The sequence below is a fragment of the Saccopteryx leptura genome, chromosome 7 (genome assembly GCF_036850995.1).
Source record: "Saccopteryx leptura isolate mSacLep1 chromosome 7, mSacLep1_pri_phased_curated, whole genome shotgun sequence".
NCBI classification, from domain to species: Eukaryota; Metazoa; Chordata; class Mammalia; order Chiroptera; family Emballonuridae; genus Saccopteryx; species Saccopteryx leptura.
Window position 1 is genome coordinate 5,967,870 of NC_089509.1, and position 27,511 is coordinate 5,995,380.

The following is a 27,511-nucleotide window of genomic DNA, read 5'->3' on the forward strand; positions in this document are numbered from 1 at the left end:
AGTGACTTAAGCTAACAACAGACAGACTTGGCTTTTTAACTGATTGCTGTGTGGCCCTACATTCCCACCGACACACCACACCACTTCTCTATGAGGATACATGGAAAGATAGGATATTTCAGACTAGATCAGACTTGGGATAGATCTAAGAGGAAAGAGCAACAGTAAAAAAGAAGGTCCATCTGAAGAACTATAGCTTAGACTAAAGGGAGGCAAGTGGACAGAGGCTCTTCTATAAAGACTTCAGAGGGACAGTTCCCACCCTCTCTCCGTGGGATACCAGCTGCGCTCACAGTGGGAAAGGCAGCTGCCTGAACTGTCATGGTCCAGAGGGGATTCCCAGGCAATGCAGCTGCCTTCAAACAAAGCTGATATCTTTCTGAGTAGGAGAAAGGATGAGGCTCAGAAAAGGACCCGAAAGACCCAGAGTATTGGACAGGAGCAGTTATCTTCATGATGACACAAGAGCACCATGCAGCTGCCCTCTCTCCATTTTGCCCTTTCTGAGCAGAGCAGTGTATAAAGGCAACCTGTCAAGAGTGTTTCCTATCATGCTCCCAGAATGATTCTCAGGTAACCCACCAGCATCTACTCTGGAACCTAAAAGCCTGGCAAGAGAGAAGATGTTCCACTGAACGTGAGTGAAAGGTGCCCCTGCCTGCCAATGAAAGGAGAAAGCTCCCTGCTGCAGCCCAGCCACACTCCTCACTCACTGCCATCTGCAGGACCCAGTGGACCGGGGAAGAGCAGCGTGCATGCCAGCAGGAACACCACAGCAACAATGAGCAGTAGAAAATGTGTAGCTCAGTTTTCCACTGCACATTGCTTTGGGTCTGGGAGGTGAACTCTAGGCCCTTGGAATGGCACGCTTGATAGGGTGACTTTGTTTGTTTGGGGGCCTTGGGTCACACCACTGTCACATTGGACAGCCTAACAGTCTGATTTAAGGTGAAGCATGACCACACTGGAGAGTGGCAATGTGATCTGAAGTGGGGCTCTTGGTCTTATAGTATCAGTCAGCTTTTGGAGGGGCTGGGGACTGACATCAGCCACATGGGCAAAGAAGCAGCCATGTCTGCACAGTGAACCCTGACAGAAATTCTGAGCCCTGAAGTTTGGGTGTGTTTCCCTGACGGGCAGTACTCCCTGTGTGCTGTCACACACCAATGCCAGGAGAGAGATGCTGCCCCGACTCGTAGGCAGGGCAATTGAAAAGTCCATGTTTCATACACACCTAGGCTCTGCCTTGTCTCTTCTTCCTTTGGCTGATTTTCCTCTTTTTTTTCTTTGTAATAAGTGATAACCATGAATGTAACAGCTTTCAGTGAGTACGCCAGTCCTTCTAGAGAATTATCAAATCTACAGTTGGTTTTGAGAACCCCTACCCCGACAAACTTGGAATTGGTATCAGAAGTAGGGATGGTTTTGCATCCTCTGCTCCCTCTCACAATCACCTACAAGTGGGAAGCATGGGTCCATTTTTCCTCTGCTCTTGACTAACTATGTCATCCCAAGTGGCCCACTGGCTCTGGGTGCCAGCTTATGCATCTCTCAGACGGGCACAATGTGCATGAAGTATGGTAGCTTTGAGGACCAGATCATGTGTTAAGGTCAGAGGTGACCCACAGAACAAAATACAGGAATCCAGAAACCATCTATTACTCTGCCCTTGCTCCTTCTGGTCTTTCCAAACAAGCCAACCTTCCGGCTGACTGGGAATTTTGACTATGCTGACCCCTTTCTTGGAAAGCACTGCCCATATCTTGCTGTGGCCAGGTCCTTCCTATCATGGAGGTGTCTGCTCAGATGTCTTCTTCTTCCAGGGTGTCTTCCCTGACCTCATCCACCTCAGCTCCCCACCCCAGGCACTGTCCCCCACAGCCTTCTGTTTGGCTTCCTTCACAGTAATTACAGCTGGCTGAATTCTCATCACATCTTGGTTTGTGTGTTTCATGACTGTCTTCTTTGGAATTAAGCTCTGGAAGAGCAGGTCCAGACAGGCATTGTCCATGCCTATATTTCTGGATCCTGTAGCAGTACCTGGCATATAGTACAATAAGTATTTGTCTAATTAATGAATTTCTTTCCCTAATGAGAGAGAAAATCAAAAGCTAGAATGGAGAGGACTCTGACACACAATACACACCACTGAGACAGAGGCAGGGACGAGCATATTTCAACTCAACCTTTTCCCTGGGTGTCCAAGTTTTCTCAACTTTTAAACAGAACTGAATTTTCTTGAATTGTGTGAGATGCATGTGCAATTGTTCCAGGTAAAGTCAAGCTGTGAGCTCAAGCTGGAGGCTCTTACTGTAAAGCCAGCAGCTGTTAAGGTTGCAGCAGTGGTGGTGGTGGTGGTGGTGGTGGTTTGGTTTAATTTTGTGGGTCTGTTTGTTTTGCATGGAAGGACATTATATTTTGCTTGGTCAAATTTGTGGGTTGTTTTTTTTTGTCTTTTTGTGATGAAGTGAAAAATAAGTGACATAATCAGAAGAGAATGATGTCAAAATAAAACCTCTGCATGCAGATGGAGGAGGCAGAAGAAAGGTAGGTCGATTATGTATCTGGGTCATGACTACTTACAAGTCAAGGTGCCTTCCCTGTGAATACTCTTCCAGGTCTCTTCTAGTGGGACCACTGGAAGGATGAAGGTAGATACGTGAATAAATCCCTGGTGCCTGGTGGGAATCCACAATGCTGGACCTCCTTGATCTGGTCCCAGCAAATGAGTCAAGAACTCAAATATTGAAGTATTCCTTTATTGGACAGGAGTTTTACACCTGTAACTTTTCACAGAGCACAGAAGGTATTTGACAGTGGGAAATGTGTCCCCTGAAGGGAGATTGTGCAGGTTCCAAGAGCAGCAAAGTGCTTTCTCTGCAGAGTGAGTCTATTTCTGCTGTACCTCATCTGAGCAGAGATACACATGGCTTCACCTTTACCATGACAGAAGGTTATGAACTCTGGAGGTGTTTGCATGTCACACACATTCACACACTTATTTTCTTTTACTTTTTATCAACAGTCACTTTTGTTTTTATAAGCAACAGCTCTGTAAGTGAGAACCCTAAATCTATACCCAACCAAGAATAGAAGTGTAGGGCAAACAGAGTCTTCTTAGATGGCTTTAAGTGTGTGCTCTCCATCTCATTGTAGTCACCGTGGTTCCCCCCCGAACTCCACCCTCTTCTCTTTAAAAGAGATTTGCTTGGCTGGGCATCCATAGCTCCCTCGGTGCTTTCCTCAGAGCCTATTCCACCAGCTTTCCCTCAGAGAGGGTGACTCCTCAGCACACCGTACCTCAGCCACAGGCATTGACTCAGGACTGGCCATCCCATCAGATCCACCTGGAAAAATGTTACCTAGTGGCCTTTGCGGGAGATGCATCCTTTCACCTGAGAGAGAGCTTTTAGAGAAGATACCGTATTTCCCCATATATAAGACGCAACCTTTTCAAAATATCTGGGGTCTAAAAACTGGGTGTGTCCTATACAGTGGTTGGAGTTTATTTTTACTTGCACTTCCTGCTTTTCTGCACTTGTTCTTGTGCTCATTTTTGTAGATTAATAAAACTTGAGTTCAATAACTTAATGTAATACTTTTTTTTTTCAAATTTTGGGCCCAAAATTAAGGTGCATCTTATACATGGGAGCATCATATACATGGGAAAATATGGTACCACTTCTGTTGATAGCACCTGAAAGCCCAAAGCTCTTGGAGCTGTTGGCAGCCAAGAGAAGGCAGAGCAGAAGGAAAGAGAGAAGCCAGAGCCAGCTAACGTTGCTGAAATGTCATGCATCCCTGGGCATGGGACCCCAGATTACAGCAAATGAAATTGAAATAGTTATCAAAAAACTCCCAGAAAACAGAAGTCCTGGACTGGATGGCTTCACAGACAAATTTTACCAAACATTCAAAGAAAAACTAATACCTATCCTTCTTAAGCTATTTCAAAAAATTCAAGAGGAGCAAAGATTTCAAAACTCTTTTTCTGAGGCAAACATTATCCCCATTCCAAAACCAGGTAAAGACACTACAAAGAAAAAAAATCTATAGGCCAATATACCTTCCTTACAGATAATATAGATACTATATTATACTTCCTTACAGATAATATAGATACTATATGAATATAGATACTAAAATTCTCAACAAAATATTAACAAACTGGATCCAGCAATACATCAGAAAGATCATAAATCATGATCAAGTGGGAATCATTCTGGGGAGGCAAGGCTGGTACAATATTCACAAATCAATAAATGTGATTCATCACATAAACAAAAGGAAGGACAAAAATCACATGATTATATTAGATGCAGAAAAGGCAGAAAATCCAGCATCCATTTCTGATCAAAACTCTCAGTAAAGTGAGAATACAGGAAATATACCTCAACATGATAAAGGCCATCTATGACAGACCCACAGCCAAAATCATCTTCAATGGGCAAAAATTAAAAACAACCCTCTTAAGATCAGGAGCAAAGCAGGCATACTCACTTTCACCACTCTTATTCAGTAGAATTCTGGAAGTCCTAGCCACAGCAATCAGACAAAAAGAAGAAGAAATAAAAGGTATCCAAATTGGAAAAAAAGAAGTAAAACTTTCACTATTTGCTGATGACATGATATCACACATAGAAAACCCTAAAGTCTCAGTCAAAAAACTACTAGACCTGATAAATGAATTCGGTAAGGTGGCAGAATATAAAATTAATATTCAGAAATCAGTGGCATTTTTATACACCAACAATAAACTGTCAAAAAGAAGAATTAAGGAAATAATCCCCTTCACTATTGCAACAAAAAGAATAAAGTACATATGAGTAAATTTAACCAAGGAGGTAAAAGACTTGTACTTGGAAATTATAAGACATTGAAAAAAGAAATCAAAGAAGATACAAACAAGTGGAAGCATATATCGTGTTCATGGATAGGAAGAATAGACGAATGACGTCAGAGTAATGGCGGGGTAGGAAGCGATTCCGATAAATCTCCCCCAAAACTCAACAAGATCTTCAACCAGAAACAGAAAAACCTATACTTGGAGGAAGAATAAACATCATTAAAATGTCTATACTACCCAAAGAAATCTATAAATTCAGTGCAATTCCTATTAAAATGCCAATGACATACTTCAAAGATATAGAACAAATATTCCAAAATTTTATATGGAACCAAAAAAGAACACAAATAGCCTCAGCAATCTTGAAAAAGAAGAATAAAGTGGGAGGTATCACACTTCCAGATATCAAGTTACACTACAAGGCCATTGTAATCAAAACAGCTTGGTACTGGCACAAAAACAGGCATACAGATAAATGGAACAGAACAGAGAACCCAGAAATAAGCCCACATTTTATAGTCAATTGATATATGACAATGGAGGTAAGAGCATACAATAAAGTAAAGACAGTTTCTTTAATAAATGATGTTAAGTAAATACTATGCAGTCATAAAAAAGAAAGAAATATTACCTTTTGCAATGGCATGGATGGGCCTGGAGATTATTATGCTAATTGAAATAAGCTAGGCCAAGAATGACAAGCAGAGAAAATTGGACAGGTACATGCAAAAAAATTAACTAGACCACCAACTTATACCATTAACAAAAACAAACTCAAAATGGGCCCTGGTCATTTTGCTCAGTAGTAGAGCATCGACTCTGCATGTGGAAGTCCCAGGTTTGATTCCCGGTCAGGATACACAAGAGAAGCACCCATCTGCTTCTCCACCCTCCCCCTCTCCTTTCTCTCTATCTCTATGTTTCCCTCCAGCAGACAAGGCTCCATTAGAGCAAAATTGGTTTCGGCACTGAGGATGACTCCATGGCCTCTACCTCAGGCGCTAGAATGGCTCCAGTTGCAACAGAGCAATGGTCCAGATGTGCAGAGCATCGCCCCCTAGTGAGCATGTTGGGTGGGTCACGGTCAGGAGCATGCGGAAGTCTGTCTCTCTGCCTCCCTCTTTCTCATTTCAGAAAAATAAAATAAATAAAAATAAACTCAAAATGAATAAAGGACTTTAATGTAAGTCACGAAACCACGAACATCTTGGAAGAAAACATGGGCAATAAACTCTTGTATATCTCTCATAGCAATATTTTTGCTGATTTATCTCCACAAGCAAGTGAAATAAGGGACAAAATAAACAAATGGGACTATATCAAACTATAAAGCTTTTGCACAGCAGAGACACCATTAACAAAATAAAAAGACAACCCACACAATGGGAGAACATATTCACCAATATGTCTAATAAGGAGTTGGTAACTAAAATTTATAAAGAACTTGTAAAACTCAACACCAGGAAGGTAAACAATCCAATTAAAACATGGACAAAGGAACTGAATAGACACTTCTCCAAAGAGGACATACGGATGGTCAATAGGCATATGAAAAAATGCTCAACATTACTAATCATCAGAGAAATGCAAATTAAAACCACAATAGATACCACCTCACACCTGTCAGAATGGTGCTCATAAACAAATCAATACACAATGAGTGCTGGCAAGGATGTGGACAAAGGGGAACCCTCTTGCACTGCTGGTGGGAATGCAGACTTGTGTGGCCACTGTGGAGAACAGTATGGCATTTCCTCAAAAAATTAAAAATGGACCTACTTTTTGACCCAGCCATCCCACTTTTAGGAATATATCCTAAGAATACCAAATCACTGATCCTAAAGAAGATATGCACCCCCATGTTTATTGCAGCATTGTTTACAATAGCCAAGATCTGGAAACAGCTCAAGTGTCCATCAGTGGACAAGTGGAATAAAAAGCAGTGGTACATTTACACAATGGAATATTATGCAGCCGTGAAAAAGAAGGAAATCTTACCTTTTGTGACAGCATGGATGGACCTGGAGATTATTATGCTAAGTGAAATAAGCCAGGCAGAGAAAGAAAAATATCCTATGATCTCACTTATATGTGGAATCTAACAGAATAGAGGCAGAGGCGGGGTCACAGGGAGCAGAGGGACAGCTGTCAGAGGGAAGGGGGATGAGGGGATGGGATCAGAGAAGGTGAAGAGATTAGTGAAACTATATATACATAACAAAGAGATACAGATAACAGGACAGCAAATCCCAGGCAGGAGGGAGGAGGGAGTTAGGTGGAGGGGGTAATGAGGGTGTAAGGGGGGACAAGGGGTGGGAGTGAGGGATTTATATAGCTTTATATAGAGTGGGACAGTTGAATCCATGTTAACACAATAAATTAAAGTTAATAAAAAAAAAAAAAAGTTAGAGGTATGAAACAATAAGTGCCAGAAAAAGATAGAGTTATGTGAGCATGTTTCTTTGGGGCAGTCGAGAAGTGGTACTTAAACAAGTATTTAAATGGGGTGAGTGAACCACTCACAGATCTGTAAGGAAGGGCTTTGGGCAAACAGAGCAGCCAGGGCAAAGACCCTGAGATGAATGGTGCTGGGTGTGTTCAAGTTGATGCAGAGGTTTCTGATTATCACAGCTGGTTAGGATGCCTTCACATGTGGCAGGCTGGGCACATGCATAGGAGGGGAGTGACATTATTCACAAATGCAGTGTGAGACAGGAGATAGAAAGAGAGCGGGAGCTCTGGAAGGAGACAGAGACCCACAGCCACACCCTTTCAGATTTCTGAGGAGAAAACAAAGGCTTGAATCTTCTTCCCAAAGGGCTCACCCTCTAACCCCCACTGTTTAATGGAAAAGGCAGAAAGGAGGTGTGAACATTTTTTCTCTTGCTTCATTGTCTTTGGAAAGTTAAAAAAGAATTCAGCACCTGTGATCCCAGACCTGATTGTGAAATATTCTGTTATTTTATCTCGGATTCTGTAGTTGTCATATTGTCAGTCTGGCCTTGCAGCCCTGCAACAGCCAGAAGAGTTTAGACAGGTGCCACCTTCCGGACGGTTTCAGATTATCAGCGAAAACCAGAATAGGGATGGGAAGAAAAGTGAGGACTGGTGTCATAAGCTTGTATATGTGCTGGCTGAGGGGGTAGGGGAAGGGGGAGGCATAGGCAGAGGAAGGAGAAATGAAGCCAAAGCAAGGAGCGTCTAAGCACATGAGAGAAGAAACACAAGAAACAGAAGAGAGAGGCAGATCAGAGAAAGTACTAGAAATTTTGGGCTCAAAAGGAAGGTGTTATTCTATACATTTACTCCCCTGCAGGGCTCAGTCTCATGCAGGATCTCGGTCCTGCCCTTCTATGAGTATGAAAAATAACTGTTTCTTCGGCACACACTGCCCACTATACTCACTGCCTGTCCTGGTGAGCCATACCTATTCTTAAAAGCTTTTTCTTATTGTGTAATCACTAATTTTCTAAGCCAAAAACTTGGGAATGACCCTTGTTGCCTCTTCTAATACATCTCAGTACCCAGTCTGTGATTTTCTGGTGATATTTTGTTTGTGATGTCTTTGCCTTACATCTTTGGTAAGAGGGTAATGTTGGTCTCTTAAAAAGAGCTGTGAAATGTTTTCTCCTCCTCTGTTTTCTAAAGATTTTCTGTGAGGTTTGTATTATTCTCCTAGAGAGAATTAACTATTAAAACCAGTTGAGGGGATGACGTCAGAGTAATGGCGGGGTAGGAAGCGATACCGATAAATCTCCCCCAAAACTCAACAAGATCTTCAACCAGAAACAGAAAAACCTATACTTGGAGCCTCCAGATGCTTCGCAATACACCCAAAGGTATGGTCGAGTGAAAAATTGGCTAAATATATAACCAAACCCCGAAGGAAATAGGGAGTAAGAAATGCTCCGCCTTCCTCACTAACCTAAACAGGGCGGCTTTCTCTGGTAACTGTGGATATAGAAACTGAGGTGGGCAAAGGGGGTGAATAGATCCAGGCTGCGGCACAAACGGCCAAACCAAGCTGTGGCACGGAAATCCAAGCCAAGGAAAAACTGATCCTGTGGCAACCTGGGCAATACAAGCTAACACTCGCGCCAAACCCAAACAAAGAAAGACAAGCGGGGCGGACATTTTACCCTGGTCGGTGTGCAGTTAGTGGGCGAGAGATTTCTTCCTAGGCCCCGAGAGTGGGTGCCCATGTTACCCCACGGAGAGGCAGGTTCAGAGGCCTTTCTGTGGGCTGAGGGCAGAGTGTCTGGGCAGCACCAGCACCCTGGGAAAGCCACGCACGGGAGGGAGTGAGAACTAATTCCAACGGTGGAGATTTTCCGTGCTGGAGGGGCTTTCACTCAGAGGGAAACGCGGCCAGCCTCATATCCTGGTTTGCGCGCGCAAATAGTGAATGAGAGATTCCTCCGAGTGCCTCAGCAGTGCGCGCCCATGTTATCGCACAGAGGGGCAGAGTCAGGGGCCTTTGTGTGGGCCAAAGCAGAATCTCGGGCTGCCCCAGCGCCTTGCAAAAGCCGCGCACAGGGATGGAGCGAGACTCAATTCCAACGCTGCAACTTTTCCCTGCGGTTGGGGGTTTCACTCAGAGCGTGAGACTGCTGGCCGGATATCCTGGTCTGCGTGCGCAGCCAGTGAGCGAGAGTTTCCTCCAAGTGCCCCGGAAGTGGGCGCCCGCCTGTGTTACCGGACAGAGTGGCAGACAGAGCCAGAGGTCTTTGAGTGGCCGGAAAGCCCGCCTGATTATGCTAGCTGCTCTGACTGACTGAGCCTTACCCAGAGACCTGTGCTGCGTGGAAATAGAGTGGGGAGTTGCCAGCTCTTTGAGCCTCTTACTATCCAGGCAGAGGCAGCAGCAACCCCATAGCTGGATTATCAGGCTACTAATTGAGGAAGGAAAGACTAGGAGAAAGGCTCCAGGAACACAAACTCTCTCACTGTCGGAGCCTATAAATGCTAATGAGCCTCGACTGCCAACGAGAATAAAGCACAATACATGACATTGCCATAGAGACTTATCAACTGCAAACCTCTACCTGAGCGTGCCAAAGGGGCAGAACCTGGGGTACAGAGTCACCGACCAGGAAGAGGGAGAGAAAAGAAAAAGCAAGAAGATAACCTCTCAAAATCAAGAATAATCTGCAGACTTTATAACCTATCCCATTTTATTATATTTGTTCGTTTGTTCCTCTTATCTTCATTCTTGATACGTTTTTTCCACCTCCAATTTGGCTGATTAACTCTCTGCCGGTCTTACTCTCTCCTCTCCTTGAACTACACTACCCATAAGTGTTACATCTCCCATTATCTTTTCTCTTCTCTTCCTTTCTCTCTATGAGGGTTGCACTCCAAAACCCTTAACTCTCTCTCTCTCTCTCTCTCCTTTCTTTTTTCTTCTTTTAGTGGTTCCCTCTTTTTTTCTCTCTCTCTCTTTCTTTTCTCCCTCTATATTAGTTTCTTCCTTTCTCCTTTACATCTCCTCTCATTCAAACCTCAATAACAAATAAATTATCTTATCTGGGACTCAAATCTATGTTTGTGGCATTTTGGGGGGTTTTTACTTCACCTTTTTAACTCACTAGCAGTGCTCCCATCCCTGGCTCTCCATTTTATCTAGTTCTTGTTCCACTAAATACAATAGTAATTTTTTAAATTGTCCCCCCATTTTTCCGTTTTCCCCTTATTCCTCTCATCATAACTCTTAGACAACCAACACCTAAAAGCAAATCATTTTATTCTTGACCCAAATTTTTTCCTTATTTGCTTTTTGTGGGTCCATACGCTCTTTTTTTTTCTTTTTTTTCGTTTTTTTTTTTTTTCGTTTTTCTTTTTTTTTCCTTTTTTTTTTTTTTTTTTTTTTTTGCCCCTTTATTACTTTTCCCCAATTCAGGCCCTCCATCACAGGCATTGTTTGTTATAATACACAGTTCACCAAAAGATTTTCTCAAGAAAGAGGGGAGAGGAGAGGAGAGGAAAAAAAGAGGGGGAATAATTTCCTTTTTTTAAAAATTTTTATTTTATTTTATTTTTCTTTATTTCATTATTAATTTTTTTAAAAAAACAACTCTTTCCGATTTTTTTTTATTATTTTTTTAACTTTTTATTCTTTATTAAATCTCATTAATACTATCAACAAAACCACCCTTAGATGCCATTAAGGAAGAGAAAATCGAATAACATTGATACAAAAGAAAGAGAGGTAACACAGCTAGATGAGGAAAAATCTATGGAGATAAAATTTAATATATTGGAAACCTTGGAGCTAAATGACAGAGAATTCAAGATAGAAATCCTAAAAATCCTCCGAGATATACAAGAAAACACAGAAAGGCAATTTAGGGAGCTCAGAAAACAACTCAATGAACACAAAGAATATATGTCCAAGGAAATTGAAACTATAAAAACAAATCAAACAGAGATGAAAAACTCAATTCACGAGCTGAAAAACGAAGTAACAAGCTTAGCTAATAGAACAGGTCAGATAGAAGAGAGGATTAGTGAAATAGAAGACAAGCAACTTGAGGCACAACAGAGAGAAGAAGAAAGAGACTCAAAAATTAAAAAAAATGAGATAGCCCTACAAGAATTATCTGACTCCATCAAAAAGAATAACATAAGAATAATAGGTATATCAGAGGGAGAAGAGAGAGAAAATGGAATGGAGAACATACTCAAACAAATAATAGATGAGAACTTCCCAAGCCTGTGGAAAGAACTAAAGCCTCAAGTTCAAGAAGCAAACAGAACTCCGAGTTTTCTTAACCCCAACAAACCTACTCCAAGGCATATCATAATGAAATTGACACAAACCAAGAGCAAAGAAAAAATTCTCAAGGCAGCCAGGGAAAAGAAGAATACAACATATAAAGGAAGGCCCATTAGATTATCATCAGATTTCTCAGCAGAAACTCTGCAAGCTAGAAGAGAGTGGACCCCAATATATAAAGTCCTGAAAGAGCGGAACTTTCAGCCACGAATACTATACCCATCAAAGCTATCCTTCAAATATGAAGGAGAAATAAAAACATTCACAGATACAGAAAAGATGAGGGAATTTATCATCAGAAAACCCCCACTCCAGGAATTACTAAAGGGGGTTCTCCAATCAGATACAAAGAACAAAAAAAAAACAGAGCCACAAGTAAAAGCTCCAAGAAGAACACAATAAAACCAAATTTAAACTGTGACAACAACAAAAAGAAAGAGGGGAAGAAGATGGAGATTAACAGTAGCAAAGGACGATGGAGTGCAAAAGTACTCACAAAATAGTTCGCTACAATGAACAGGGTAGGGACCCTTTTCATTACTCAAAGGTAACCACCATTGAAAAAACCACCACAGAAGCACATGAGATAAAAAAGATAGCAACAGAGGAAAGATGTATGGAATACAACCAAATAAAAACAAAAGATAGAAAAATGAAAGAAAAGAATCAAACAAGACACAAAACTAACAGAAAGCAAGATATAAAATGGTAATAGGGAACTCACAAGTATCAATAATTACACTAAATGTAAACGGATTAAACTCACCAATAAAAAGGCACAGAGTAGCAGAATGGATTAAAAAAGAAAATGCAACTGTATGCTGCCTACAGGAAACTCATCTAAGTAACAAGGATAAAAACAAATTCAAAGTGAAAGGCTGGAAAACAATACTCCAAGCAAATAACATCCAAAAAAAAGCAGGTGTAGCAATACTCATATTGGATAATGCTGACTACAAGACAGGAAAAGTACTCAAGAGACAAAAATGGCCATTTCATAATGGCTAAGGGGACACTGAATCAAGAAGACATAACAATTCTTAATATATATGCACCAAACCAAGGAGCACCAAAATATATAGACAGCAACTTATTGATCTTAAAACAAAAACTGACAAAAACACAATCATACTTGGAGACCTCAATACACCGCTGACGGCTCTAGATCGGTCATCCAAACAGAGAATCAACAAAGACATAGTGGCCTTAAACAAAACACTAGAGCACCTGGATATGATAGACATCTACAGGACATTTCATCCCAAAGTGACTGAGTATACATTTTTCTCCAGTGTACATGGATCATTCTCAAGAATTGACCATATGTTGGGCCACAAAAACAACATCAGCAAATTCTGAAAAATTGAAGTTGTACCAAGCATATTTTCTGATCATAAAACCTTGAAACTAGAATTCAACTGCAAAAAAGAGGAAAAAAATCCCACAAAAATGTGGAAACTAAACAACATACTTTTAAAAAATGAATGGGTCAAAGAAGAAATAAGTGCAGAGATCAAAAGATATATACAGACTAATGAAAATGACAATACGACATATCAGAATTTATGGGATGCAGCAAAAGCAGTAATAAGAGGGAAGTTCATATCACTTCAGGCATATATGAACAAACAAGAGAGAGCCCAAGTGAACCACTTAACTTCCCACCTTAAGGAACTAGAAAAAGAAGAACAAAGACAACCCAAAACCAGCCGAAGAAAGGAGATAATAAAAATCAGAGCAGAAATAAATGAATTAGAGAACAGAAAAACTATAGAAAAAATTAATAGAACAAGGAGCTGGTTCTTTGAAAAGATCAACAAAATTGACAAACCCTTGGCAAGACTTACCAAGGAAAAAAGAGAAAGAACTCATATAAACAAAATCCAAAATGAAAGAGGAGAAATCACCACGGACACCGTAGATATACAAAGAATTATTGTAGAATACTATGAAAAACTTTATGCCACTAAATTCAACAACCTAGAAGAAATGGATATATTCCTAGAAAAATACAACCTTCCTAGACTGAGTCAAGAAGAAGCAGAAAGCCTAAACAGACCTATCAGTAGAGAAGAAATAGAAAAAACCATTAAAAACCTCCCCAAAAATTAAAATCCAGGCCCTGACAGCTATACCAGTGAATTTTATCAAACATTCAAAGAAGACTTGGTTCCTATTCTACTGAAAGTCTTCCAAAAAATTGAAGAAGAAGCAATACTTCCAAACACATTTTATGAGGCCAACATACCCCTCATACCAAAACCAGCCAAGGATGGCACAAAAAAAGAAAACTACAGACCAATATCTCTAATGAATACAGATGCTAAAATACTAAACAAAATACTAGCAAATCGAATACAACAACATATTAAAAAAATAATACATCATGATCAAGTGGGATTCGTCCCAGAATCTCAAGGATGGTTCAACATATGTAAAACAGTTAACGTAATACACCATATCAACAAAACAAAGAACAAAAACCACATGATCTTATCAATAGACGCAGAAAAGGCTTTCGATAAAATACAACACTATTTTATGTTTAAGACTCTCAACAAAATGGGTATAGAAGGAAAATATCTCAACATGATAAAGGCCATATATGATAAACCATCAGCTAACATCATATTAAATGGCACTAAACTGAAGGCTTTTCCCCTTAAATCAGGAACAAGACAGGGTTGTCCACTCTCTCCACTCTTATTTAATGTGGTACTAGAGGTTCTAGCCAGAGCAATCAGACAAGACAAAGAAATAAAAGGCATCCATATCGGAAAAGAAGAAGTAAAGGTATCACTTTTTGCAGATGATATGATCCTATACATCGAAAACCTCAAAGAATCCACAAATAGACTACTAGAAACAATAAGCCAATACAGTAAGGTCACAGGATACAAAATTAACATACAGAAGTCAATAGCCTTTCTATATGCCAACAATGAAACAACTGAGAAGGAACTCAAAAGAATAATCCCCTTCACAATTGCAACAGAAAAAAATAAAATACTTAGGAATAAACATAACAAAGAATGTAAAGGACTTATATAATGAAAACTATAAACCATTGTTAAGGGAAATCGAAAAAGATTTAATGAGATGGAAGAATATACCTTGTTCTTGGCTAGGAAGAATAAATATAATCAAGATGGCTATATTACCCAAAGCAATATACAAATTTAATGCAATTCCCATCAAACTTCCAATGACATTTTTTAAAGAAATAGAGCAAAAAATCATCAGATTTATATGGAACTATAAAAAGCCCCTAATAACCAAAGCAATCCTAAAGAAAAAGAATGAAGCTGGGGGCATTACAATACCTGACTTCAAACTCTATTGTAGGGCCACGACAATCAAAACAGCATGGTATTGGCAGAAAAATAGACAATCAGACCAATGGAACAGAATAGAAAGTCCAGAAATAAAACCACATATATATAGTCAAATAATTTTTGATAAAGGGGCCAAGAACACACAATGGAGAAAAGAAAGCCTCTTCAATAAATGGTGCTGGGAAAACTGGAAAGCCACATGCAAAAGAATGAAACTGGACTACAGTCTCTCCCCCTGTACAAAAATTAACTCAAAATGGATCAAAGATCTAAACATAAGACCTGAAACAATTAAGTACATAGAAGAAGACATAGGTACTCAACTCATGGACCTGGGTTATAAAGAGCATTTTATGAATTTGTCTCCAATGGCAAAAGAAGTGAAGACAAAAATTAATGAATGGGACTACATCAGACTAAGAAGTTTTTGCTCAGCAAGAGAAACTGATAACAAAATAAACAGAAAGCCAACTAAATGGGAAATGATATTTTCAAACAACAGCTCATATAAGGGCCTAATATCCAAAATATACAAAGAACTCATAAAACTCAACAACAAACAAACAAACAACCCAATAAAAAAATGGGAAGAGGATATGAATAGACACTTCTCCCAGGAAGAAATACAAATGGCCAACAGATATATGAAAAGATGCTCATCTTCTTTAGCTATTAGAGAAATGCAAATCAAAACGGCAATGAGATACCACCTCACACCTGTTCGATTAGCTGTTATTAGCAAGACAGGTAATAGCAAATGTTGGAGAGGCTGTGGAGAAAAAGGAACCCTCATACACTGTTGGTGGGAATGTAAAGTAGTACAACCATTATGGAAGAAAGTATGGTGGTTCCTCAAAAAACTGAAAATAGAACTACCTTATGACCCAGCAATCCCTCTACTGGGTATATATCCCAAAAACTCAGAAACATTGATACGTAAAGACACATGCAGCCTCATGTTTATTGCAGCATTGTTCACAGTGGCCAGGACATGGAAACAACCAAAAAGCCCATCAATAGATGACTGGATAAAGAAGATGTGGCACATATACACTATGGAATACTACTCAGCCATAAGAAATGATGACATCGGAACATTTACAGCAAAATGGTGGGATCTTGATAACATGATACGAAGCGAAATAAGTAAATCAGAAAAAACCAGGAACTGTATTATTCCATACGTAGGTGGGATATAATAGTGAAACTAAGAGACATTGATAAGAGTGTGGTGGTTACTGGGGGGAGGGGGGAATGGGAGAGGGAAAGGGGGTGGGGAGGGGCACAAAGAAAACAAGATAGTAGGTGACAGAGGACAATCTGACTTTGGGTGGTGGGTATGCAACATAATTGAACGACAAGATAACCTGGACTTCTTATCTTTGAATATATGTATCCTGATTTATTGATGTCACCCCATTAAAAAAATAAAATTATAAAAAACAAACAAACAAACAAACAAAAACACCAGTTGAGCCTAAATTTTTATTTATTTTTAATTTATTGTTTTAACATTGTTTTATGGACTTTATATTGTAGAAGATTTCAAATTACTAATCCAGTTTTTTTACTTGATATTCTTATATGTATTTAGGTTCTCTGTTTCCTTTTGAATCAGTTTTGATAATTAATATTTCTCTAGGAATTTGACTTAAGTTGTCTTAACATGTAGGCTTAAACACATTCTTAATATTCTCTTAACTTTTGATATCTGATTTTTAAAAATACTAACCAATTCTTAATTTGCAGTTCATACAGGAAAGTCTGGACCTGATTTGGCTTGTGAGCCTTAGTGTGCCCATCTCTGGACTAATAACTGATCTGTCCTTGAGAATGTTCCCTCTGTGCTTGAAGACAATGTGTGTTGTACTATTTTTGTATGGAGTGTTCTTTGTCAGTTACATCAAGTTTTGGGTAGTATGTGGTTCAAAGCTTCTGTATCCTTACTAACTCAGTTTTTAAAAAATGAATTTCCGAGGAATAAATATTGAAATCTTTAACTGAAATTGTTGAATCTTCCATCTCTTTTAATATATTAGTTTTTGCTTCATGTATTTAGGTACATAGATATTTATAATTGTCATAATTCCCTGTAACAATTGACCCTTTATCATATAAAATGTTTATCTTTGTGTCTAGTAATATTCTTCATCTGAGAGCTTTCTCCATCCCTTCCCATGTCAACATAGCCACTCCATTCTCTTATGAGTACTGTTTTTATAATTCATCTTTTCCCCTTCATATATTTTTGACCTGTTGTGTCTTTGAATCAAAATGCTTATTTTAGACAGCATATAGTTAGATTTTGTGTTTTATCCATTCTGACAATATATGCCTTTTTATTGGAATGCTTAGTCCATTTATATGTAATGTAAGTAATGATATGGTTGAATATAGGCTGGCCATTTTTTATTTATTTTATAGCCATGTCATGTCTTTTTTTTTGTTATGGTTTTTACCTACCCTTTTTTATTAACTAGTACTTTTAATGTATTTAAAAAAAATTTTTTTTTGGTTGCTGTAGCAATTATATGTCTTTTTCACGAGAGACTTCTGGGTAATACTGTATTAATTTTCTTAAAATATAGCAACTTTGCCCCACTAAAAATCCAATCCATACTTTCTACTGTTATTGCTATATTATTCTATTTATATGTTTAAAATGATTACTGCTTTAAACAATCTTATGCTTCTTTTAAACAAATTAAGAGAAAATAGTTTTTTATGTCTTCCCTCATGTTTGTTATTTCTAGTGCTTCTCATTTCCTTCCTGTGGCCTTGAGTTACAGTCCAGTTTCAATTTTTTTCAGCCTGATGGATTTCCACATAGAATTTTTTGTGGTATAAATATGCTAGTGACAACCTCTTAATTTTTGTTTATCTGGAGATATTTTTATTTTGTTTTTATTTTGAAGAAGAGTTTTGCTTGATACAAAAATCTTGATTTATAATCCTCTTTCAATTCTTCAACAATATTATTCAATTTCTTTCTGGCCTCCACTGTTTCTGATGAGGTCAGATGTTTATGGTGGCTTTGTCTGGTTGGCTCGGTGGATAGAGCATTGGCCCAGTGAGCAGATGTACCGGTTTCAGTCCCTGGTCAGAGGCACACATGAGAAGTGACCATCTGCTTCTTATTCCCTCTCTCTCCCTCTTCTCTCTCTTTTACTCCCCCACAGCCCATGGCTCGATTGGTTTGAGCGTTGGCCCTGGGTGCTGAGGACAACTCGGTTGAATTGTGCGTTGGCCCCAGATGGGGTTTCCAGGTGGATCCCGGTTGGGGCGCATGCAGGAGACTGTCTCAGTATCTCCCCTTCTCTCACTTAAAAAAGAAAAAAAAAGAAAAAAAGATGTTAATGGTATTATTACTCTGTAAGTCAAAAATTGCTTTTCTCTTGCTTTCAAGATTTTCTTTACATATCTTTCTTTGTCTTTCAGCTCTTTGACTGATATCTTTAGGTTTGGTGCACTTTGCATTTATCATATTTGAAGTTTTTCTAACTTTTGGAATCTTCAGATTAATGTATTTCATAATGTTTGAAACATTTTTGGCTATTCTTTATATTTCTTACTCTTGATTCATCTCCTGGGACTCCCATTACCTTGGTGTTGGAATTCTTGATGTAGCCCGTCCCTTTTTTAGGTCTATTTTGCTCTTTTAGATTAAATACTTTTAAATTATCTATCTACAAATTTACTCAAGCCTGTTATCGAGCCCAGATGTCTAATGAAATTTTTACTATGGATATTGTACTTTTCATCTCTGTGGGTTATCATTTTTAGTTCTCTCTTGAAACTTTTCTGTTTGTTGAGGCATTGCCATTGTATTTTACTTTATGTTTTGAAAGGTTCCTTTTATTCTTGGAATACTAGCTGCTTTGAAATCTTTGTCTACTAACTTCAGTGTTTGTGCTCCATTGATTATTGACTGATGATTTTTACTCCTGAGTTTAGGTTACAATTGCCTGTTTCTTTGAAGGTTTCTACAACTTGACATCTAAGGTAATGTAGCGACTCTGAAATCTGCTGTATTTTTCTATGGGTTGTCGAGATTTTTTAGTAGCTTGTTTAGACTTAAAGTACAAAATCTGTCTTCTGTGCAGTGTGTTGCCACTGATATCTCTTTCCTATATATATATTTGTTTGTTTGACTTGTTTTGCATGGCTTTCTGGGGGTTGTTCTTGTATCTGCATAGCTTGTTAGTCAGCCTGGACTTTGGCAGGAGTTGTGGTCAAATATCTTGAACCTATGAGCATTACAACCACTAATGGTTGATCTTGTGGTTCTGGAATCACAAAGTTGCAGCCAGTTTGTTGTGGTTTTTTTTTGTTTGTTTGTTTTTTGCATTTTTTTCTGAAGCTGGAAACGGGGAGAGACAGTCAGACAGACTCCCACATGCGCTCGACCGGGATCCACCCGGCACGCCCACCAGGGGGCGATGATCTGCCCATCCTGGGCGTCACCATGTTGCGACCAGAGCCACTCTAGCGCCTGAGGCAGAGGCCACAGAGCCATCCCCAGCACCAGGGTCATCTTTGCTCCAATGGAGCCTTGGCTGCGGGAGGGGAAGAGAGAGACAGAGAGGAAGGCGCGGCAGAGGGGTGGAGAAGCAAATGAGCGCCTCTCCCGTGTGCCCTCACCGGAAATCCAACCCGGGTCCTCCGCACGCCAGGCCGACGCTCCACCGCTGAGCCAACCGGCCAGGGCAAGTTGCAGCCAGTTTAGTTTCATTTGGCCTTTTCTTTTTGCTGGGCTTTCCTGAGTCTTTCTTTTATTTTTATTTTTTTTATTATTATTATTTTGGTGACAGTGACAGAGAGAGGGACAGATAGGGATAGACAGACAGAAATGGAGAGTGATGAGATGCGTCAACTCTTTATTACAGCACCCCAGTCGCTCATTGATTGCTTTTTCATATGTACGGTGACCAGGAAGGGGGGACACAGCGACTGTGCTCAAGTCAGCAACCTTGGGCCCAAGCTGATGAGCCCTGCTCAAACCAGATAAACCTGTGTTCAAACCAGCAACAATGAGGTTTCAAACCTGGGTCCTCCACATCCCAGTTGATGCTCTATCCACTGTGCCAACTTCTGGTCAGGCATCTTAGGTCTTTCTTTTAGTTGGCCAGACATGTGTGGAAAGTTTATTTTAGTCCTTCTCTGATTCTCATTTTCAATATCTCATATTAATTTTGGGAGGAGGAAGCTGCTTGTTCTGTGACACTAACCTCAGAACAGCAAAGCTGTTTTTCTCTGAGATATCTATTTTTAAAGCTTCTATTTTCAGATTTGCTCTTTTCCTGAAACTGATTCTACCTCATTTGGTAGCAAAGCTGCTGTTTTTGTTTTTTGAAAGTTTGTTAATTTCAGAGAGAGGAAGGGGGGAGAGAGAGAGAGAAACATCAATTTTTGTTCTTCTTATTTATGCATTCATTGGTTGATTCTTGTATGTTCCCTGACTGCAGATTGGACCTGTAACTTTGGCATATCAGAACAATGCTGCAACTAGTTGAGCTACCCTGTCAGGGTCTAAGCTGCTGTTTTTATGGCCAGTCCCCAATATAGTAAAATTAATCTTGCAGAACAGCCAGTTAGGGTGGGAGTGGGAAGTCATAAGATCATCCTCAGGTGAAAGGCCAGTGCCTCCCACTGTTTTTACCTGAAACTTTAGTGGTTTTTATAGAGTAAGCACTGTTTGTGTATGTGACAGTTTTGTCCAGTATTAGATTTGTGCTTTGAAAACAGGGTTTGCTTTTCATTCTTTCATTAGTTGAAGTTGGCTAGCTGTTTATTTTTTTCTTTTGTACATTCAAAGCCCCTTTCCAAGTGCTCAATTACCAACTATTGTATTGGCTACTACATTGTAGATATAGCACATTTTCATTATTGTGGAAAGTTCCATTCATTACACAGTGATGCTCTGAAATCTTTGATACAAATGGTAACTAATAATAATAGCTAACACTTTTTGAGTACTTACTGTGTGTCAAATTTTACAGTTATTAACATATGCAGTTTTTCAACATATCTTAAGATAGGTACTATTATTATCACCCCCATTTGTATTAAGACTCCAGTGTTAAGGAACTACTAACCCAAAGCCACATAACTCAGCAGTGGGTGGGCTTGGAATTGAAACTTAATTGGTCTGGTTCTAGAGTCTGTGTTATGAATTATTTTGTTATATTTTTCATTTTGATAAATGGTGCTTGGTTTCTGACTTTAAAAGTTTTTAATGTTTGGTTGGTTTTGAATGCTGTTTGATTTTTTTGTGGGGGGTAAATGATTCTTTTCATATTTAATTTTCTCAGACTTTTTGTTAATGTCTGAATATTATCATATGCCATTTTAGTATTTATATATTAACCATATGGCTTTCTCCTTTAGTTGTTTTGATAGGATTACTTTGTTAATGTTCCTGCTGTTGAATAGTTGAATTCCTGATGTAAAGCTTGATTGATCATATATTTTTGACAGATTGCTAGGTTAATTACTAAAATTATATTTAGAGATATAAATCAAGACATTAGAATGGTCTGCAGTTTTTTTCTTTTCCATTGTCTTTGTCAGTTCTGAATATTAAAATAATGGGCTTTATGCAATGAAGTGAGATTTTCCTTTTATACTCTTATTCTAGATGAACTTAAATAATGAAGGAGGCCCTGTGGTGGAGCGTCGGCCTGACGTGCAGGAGTACCGGGTTCGATTCCCGGCCAGGGCACACAGGAGAAGCGCCCATCTGCTTCTCTACCCCTCCCCCTCTCCTTCCTCTCTGTCTCTCTCTTCCCCTCCCGCAGCCAAGGCTCCACTGGAGCAAAGTTTGCCTGGGCACTGAGAATGGCTCTGATTGCAGTAGAGCGACGCCCCAAGATGGACAGAGCATCGCCCCCTGGTGAGCGTGCCTGGTGGATCCTAGTCTGGCGCATGCAGGAGTCTGACTGCCTCCCATTTCCAGCTTCAGAAAAATACAATAAATAAGGAAAGAAAGAAAGAAAGAAAGAAAGAAAGAAAGAAAGAAAGAAAAAAAGAAAGAAAGAGAGAGAGAGAGAGAGAGAGGGAGGGAGGGAGGGAGGGAGGGAGGGAGAGAGAGAGAGAGAGAGAGAAAGAAAGGAAGGAAGGAAGGAAGGAAGGAAGGAAGGAAGGAAGGAAGGAAGGAAGGAAGGAAGGAAGGAAGGAAGGAAGGAAGAAAGAAAGGAAGGAAGGAAGAAAGGAAGAAAGCTAGCTGGCTGGTCCTTTATTTAAACATTACTATTCTGTAAAAGAAGCTTGATTTGAATTTTTTTTTAAATGGCAGTTCTTTCCAAATGGTATGCTAATCTATATTTCAGTTTGTATTTTAACTTTTAAAAATTTTTATTAGATCATAATCTGGATATGGATTGTAAAAATTATTGCCTTTTTTAATTAGAAGTTCTTTTATTTGTTTTGATAACAAAATACATCATTATGTTTTCCCAGTAGTCTAAGGACATGCCAAACAATGTATTTTTTAAAACCTAAAATATATAAATAGATCTTAAATTATATCATCATTTCCTTTTTGTTTTTCTTTTTTAATCCCATTTAAAAAGTATATTAAATATTTCAGTATTCTTTTATTTTTATCATGGTCTTTCATTTTAATGCTTTAAAGTTTTATCATTTAGTTGTTGTTTTGTTTCTAGATTACTGTTCTCTTGAAATTATTTTTATTTTTTTTCTTCATCATAGTAATGGTATTTTGTTTTTGTTACATTAAACATTCATTTTATATTTATTTACTGATATCTGCATTCTCTGCTGTTACTCCCCCTGCCCAAAGTTAATCACTTGGGTTGGTTTGATTATTCATGTGTGTGGGTTTTCTTGCTTTCTTTGCTTTAAAGATGTTACTCCATTAATCTCTGGTTTTCATAAATTCTGATGATAGGTCATTGTTATATTTGTTCCTTTATATGTAATGATTTTTACTTTTCTGCTTCTAAGATTTACTTTTTATTATTAGTTTTTAGTAGTTTGATTTTATGATGTGCTTTGGCATGGTTCTGTTTAGAGGTATTATCCTCAGACATTATTGAGAGTCTCACATCTCTGGATTATTATTTTGTTCAAGTTGAAAAAAAATGACCATTTAAAAAAAGTTTTCTGATTATTTTTTGTCTCTTCCCCTCTGGGACTCCTCCAATTACACATACAGCTGATCCTTGAACAACACAGTTTTGAATTGCATGGGTCTACTTATATGTGGATTTATTTTCAATTAATCGAGTTGCCTCTTTCTATTCACAGGATTCATATCCATGGATTCAACCAGCTGTGGGTGGAAAATAGTATTTTCACATTTCCTTTTGAATATGTCTAACTTTGGATTGAAAATACTATTTTGAATCTGGTTTGTTGAATCTGAGAATACTAACTGCCATAGTGTCTAAAGTTATATATGATTTTCAACTGTGCAAGAGTTGATACCTCTAACCCTGCATTGTTCAAGGGTTGGTTATATATTAAACCACTTGATATTGTCTCACAGGTAGTGAGTTTCTATGGTTTCTTGCTCCACTCCTGTATTTATGTTCATGCTTTGTTTTATTTCTTCCTTAATTTTACCAATTTTTTCTTTATATATTTTGGAGCTGTCTTGTTAAGAGTACCATATGATTATACTTACGTCTTTTTGAAAATTGACATTTTTATTATTATAAAATGTTTAGTTTTCTTTGCTAAAAACTTAACATATATCAGTATAGCTCCAGTGTAGCTTCTGTTTCCATGGAAATTTTTTTTTTGGACAGAAACAGAGAGAGTGGGTCAGAGAGAGAGACAGACAGACAGGAAGGGAGAGAGATGAGAAGCATTAATTCTTTGTTGCAGCATATTGGTTGTTCATTGATGGCTTTCTCATTTGTGCCTTAATGGGGGTGGGGTGGTGGGGTCTACAACAGACCCCTTGCTCAAGCCAGTGACCACTGGGCTCAAGTGAGCAACCGTGGGGTCATGTTTATGATCCCATGCTCAATCTGGCAACCCCACACTCAAGCAGGCGAGCCCGTGCTCAAACTGGCGACTTCAAAGTTTTGAACCTGGGTCTTTCATGTCCCAGTCTGACACTCTATCCACTGTGTCACCAACAGGTCATGCTCTATGATACACACAGCCCACAAAAATTAGGGGATATTTTATAGCTTCATATTCATTTTGAAATATTTTTTAATTTTTGTGAGCATTAGATTTTTTTCTCTTTTTTTCATCCTATTTGTATCTTTGATCTAAATTGTGTTTTTTGTAGAAGTGTATAATTAATATATTTTTTATACCTAGTCTAGAAACTTCTGCCTTTTGATTAGAGTGTTTAATTCATTCTTTACTGTTATTATTGATACCATCAGATCTGTGTTTGTTTTCTAATATATCTCAGATATTTTTTTGTTGTTCCTTGGTTCTTATTTATCTTCATATGTCTTAAATGTTTTCTTTCTTGTAAAATATTAATTTATTGTTTGATTTGAGAGAGAGAAACATTGACTTTCTGCTCCACTCATTCATGAAATTATTGATTGATTCTTCTCTGTGTCCTGACCAGATATCAAATCAGAAACATTGGCTTATTGGAATGGGGCTCTAACCAAACTGAGCTACTTGGTCAGGGCTCTATTAAATAGATCTTTTCTAGTGTTTTATTAAAGGGTTTTTTTGCTGTTTTATTTAACTTTTAATGTTAAGGTTAGTAATTAGTGTAGAAATTTCAGTACATATTATGTATATTAGCTTATCACAGTCTATTTCAGGTTACTCAATTCAAATTTCAGTAAGATATAGAAACTTTGTTTAGTATGGCTCCTTTCCTCCTTCCTACTTTGGCCTGTTTATATACTGCTCACAAAAATTAGGGGATCAGGGAATGTGCAAATACTCCACAAATTTTAGCCTTTTGTATAGTGCATTTTCACCATAAAATAACAGTTGATTTTGCATGTCATCTGCGTAATCAAACAGCTTTCTTTGACTTGTCATTTGTTTTTCTGATGTTCTTGTTTAATTAAAAGGAATCAAATGCTATTTTTGTTCGTTCATATTTATTTTTATATATCCCCCAATTTTTGTGAGCAGTATATATGTTATAAATTCAGCAATACCATTATAGTTATTATTGATAACTCTTATGATTTTAAAGAAAGTGTAGAAATGTAAGAAAAAAATATAATCTTTTATAGTAATTTTTATGTATTTACCATTTTTGATACACCTTGATTTCTGTCAATTTGAGTTATGATTTGGTGATATCTTCTTACTCCACTATAACTTCATTTTCTGTCTTCTTTTTTGTACTATTATAGTTTTATGCAATTTTTTGAATCAGTTAAAGAAAGAAATAATAGATCTATACTGTGTTGTATATTTACCTATGTAATTTAACCATACCTGTGTTCTTTATTTCTTTATACGCATTTTTTCTAATTAATTGTTTTTATTTTTCAGTTACAATTGAAATATATTATTATATTAGTTTTAGGTATAGTCCCCAGTGATTAGATATTACATAACATGCTAAGTGATTATCCTGATAAATCTTGCACCTGTCTGACACCATACAGAGTTATTAGAATATTATTGACTATATTCTGTATGCTGTACTTGACATCACCATGATTCTTTTATAATAACTAGTTTATTCTTCTTAATCCCTTCACCTTATTCTCCCATCCTCTCAGCTCCCCTCTCATCTGGCAACCATCAAAATGCTTCATTTTCTGTCTTCTTTTTTGTACTATTATAGTTTTATGCAATTTTTTGAATCAGTTAAAGAAAGAAATAATAGATCTATACTTTGTATCTATTAGTTTGTTTCTATTCTGCTTGTTTGTTCACTTTGTTTTTTAGATTCACCTATTGATATGAATTGCTACTTTATTGTTTATATTTTTATCTTTCTTTTTCTTCTTAAAGAAGACCCTTTAATATTTCATATAATACTACTGATGACCTCTTAGCTTTTTCTTGTCTGGGAAACACTTTGTCCTCTGATTCTAAATTATAGCTTTGCTGAATTGAATAGTCTTGGTTGTACATCCCTGCTTTTCATCACTTTGAATATTTGTTGCCAATACCTTCTGGTCTGCAAAGTTTCTGTTGAGAAACCAGCTGACAGTCTTATGGAAGTTCCCTTGTAGGTAACTAACTGCTTTTTTTCCTCTTCTTTTTATTGATTTTAATGGGTTAACATTAATAAATCAGAATATATATGTTCAAAGAAAAATCTCCAGGTTATCTTGTCATTAAATTATGTTGCATACCCGTCATCCAAAGTCAAATTGTCCTCCATAACCTTCTATCTGGTTTTCTTTGTGCCACTCCCCTCCCTCCTCTTGCTCCCTCTCCTCACCTCCACCCCCCAGTAACCATCACACTCTTGTCCATGTCTCTTAGTCTCGTTTTTATGTCCCACCTATGTATGGAATTGTGAAGTTCTTAGTTTTTTCTGATTTACTTATTTCACTCCATATAATGTTATCAAGATCCATCCATTTTGTTGTAAATGATCCAATGTCATCATTTCTTATGGCTGAGTAGTATTTCATAGTATATATGTACCACATTTTCTTTATCCATTCATCTATTGAAGAACCTTTTAATTGTTTCTATGTCTTGGCCACTGTGAACAATGCTGCAATGAACATGGGGCTGCATGTGTCTTTATGTACCAATGTTTTTTGAGTTTTGGGGGTATATACCCAGTAGAGGAATAATTTTCAATAAAGGGGCCAACAACACAGAATGGAGAATAAAAAGCCTCTTCAACGAACGGTGCTAGGAAAACTGGAAGGCCACATGCAAAAGAATGAATCTCGAATACGGTTTGTCCCCTTATACTAAAATTAATTCAAAATGGATCAAAAACCTAAATATAAGAACTGAAACAATAAAGTACATAAAAGAAAACATAAGTACTAAGCTCATGGACCTGGGTTTTAAAGAGCATTTTATGAATTTGACTCCAAAGGCATGGGAAGTGAAGGCAAAGATAAATGAATGGGGCTACATCAGACTAAGAAGTTTTTGCTCAGCAAGAGAAACTGACAACAAAATAGACAGCCAACTAAATGGGAGATGATATTTTCAAATAACAGCTCAGATAAGGGTCTAATATCCAAAATATACAAAATAAACTCATAAAACTCAACAACAAACAAACAAACAACCCAATAAAAAATGGGAAGAGGACTGGAACAGACACTTCTCCCAGGAAAAAATACAAATGGCCAACAGATATATGAAAAGATGCTCATCTTCATTAATTATTAGAGAAATGCAAATCAAAACTACAATGAGATACCACCTCACGCCTGTTAGATTAGCTATTATCAACAAGACAGGTAATAGCAAATGTTGGAGAGGCTGTGGAGAAAAAGGAACCCTCATTCACTGTTGGTGGGAATGTAAAGTGGTACAACCAGTATGAAAGAAAGTATGGTTGTTCTTCAAAAAACTAAAAATAGAACTACCATATGACTAACAGCTTTTCTCTTGATGCTTTTAAGATGCTCCCTTTTTCTTTAATTTTGTGCAATTTAATTATGT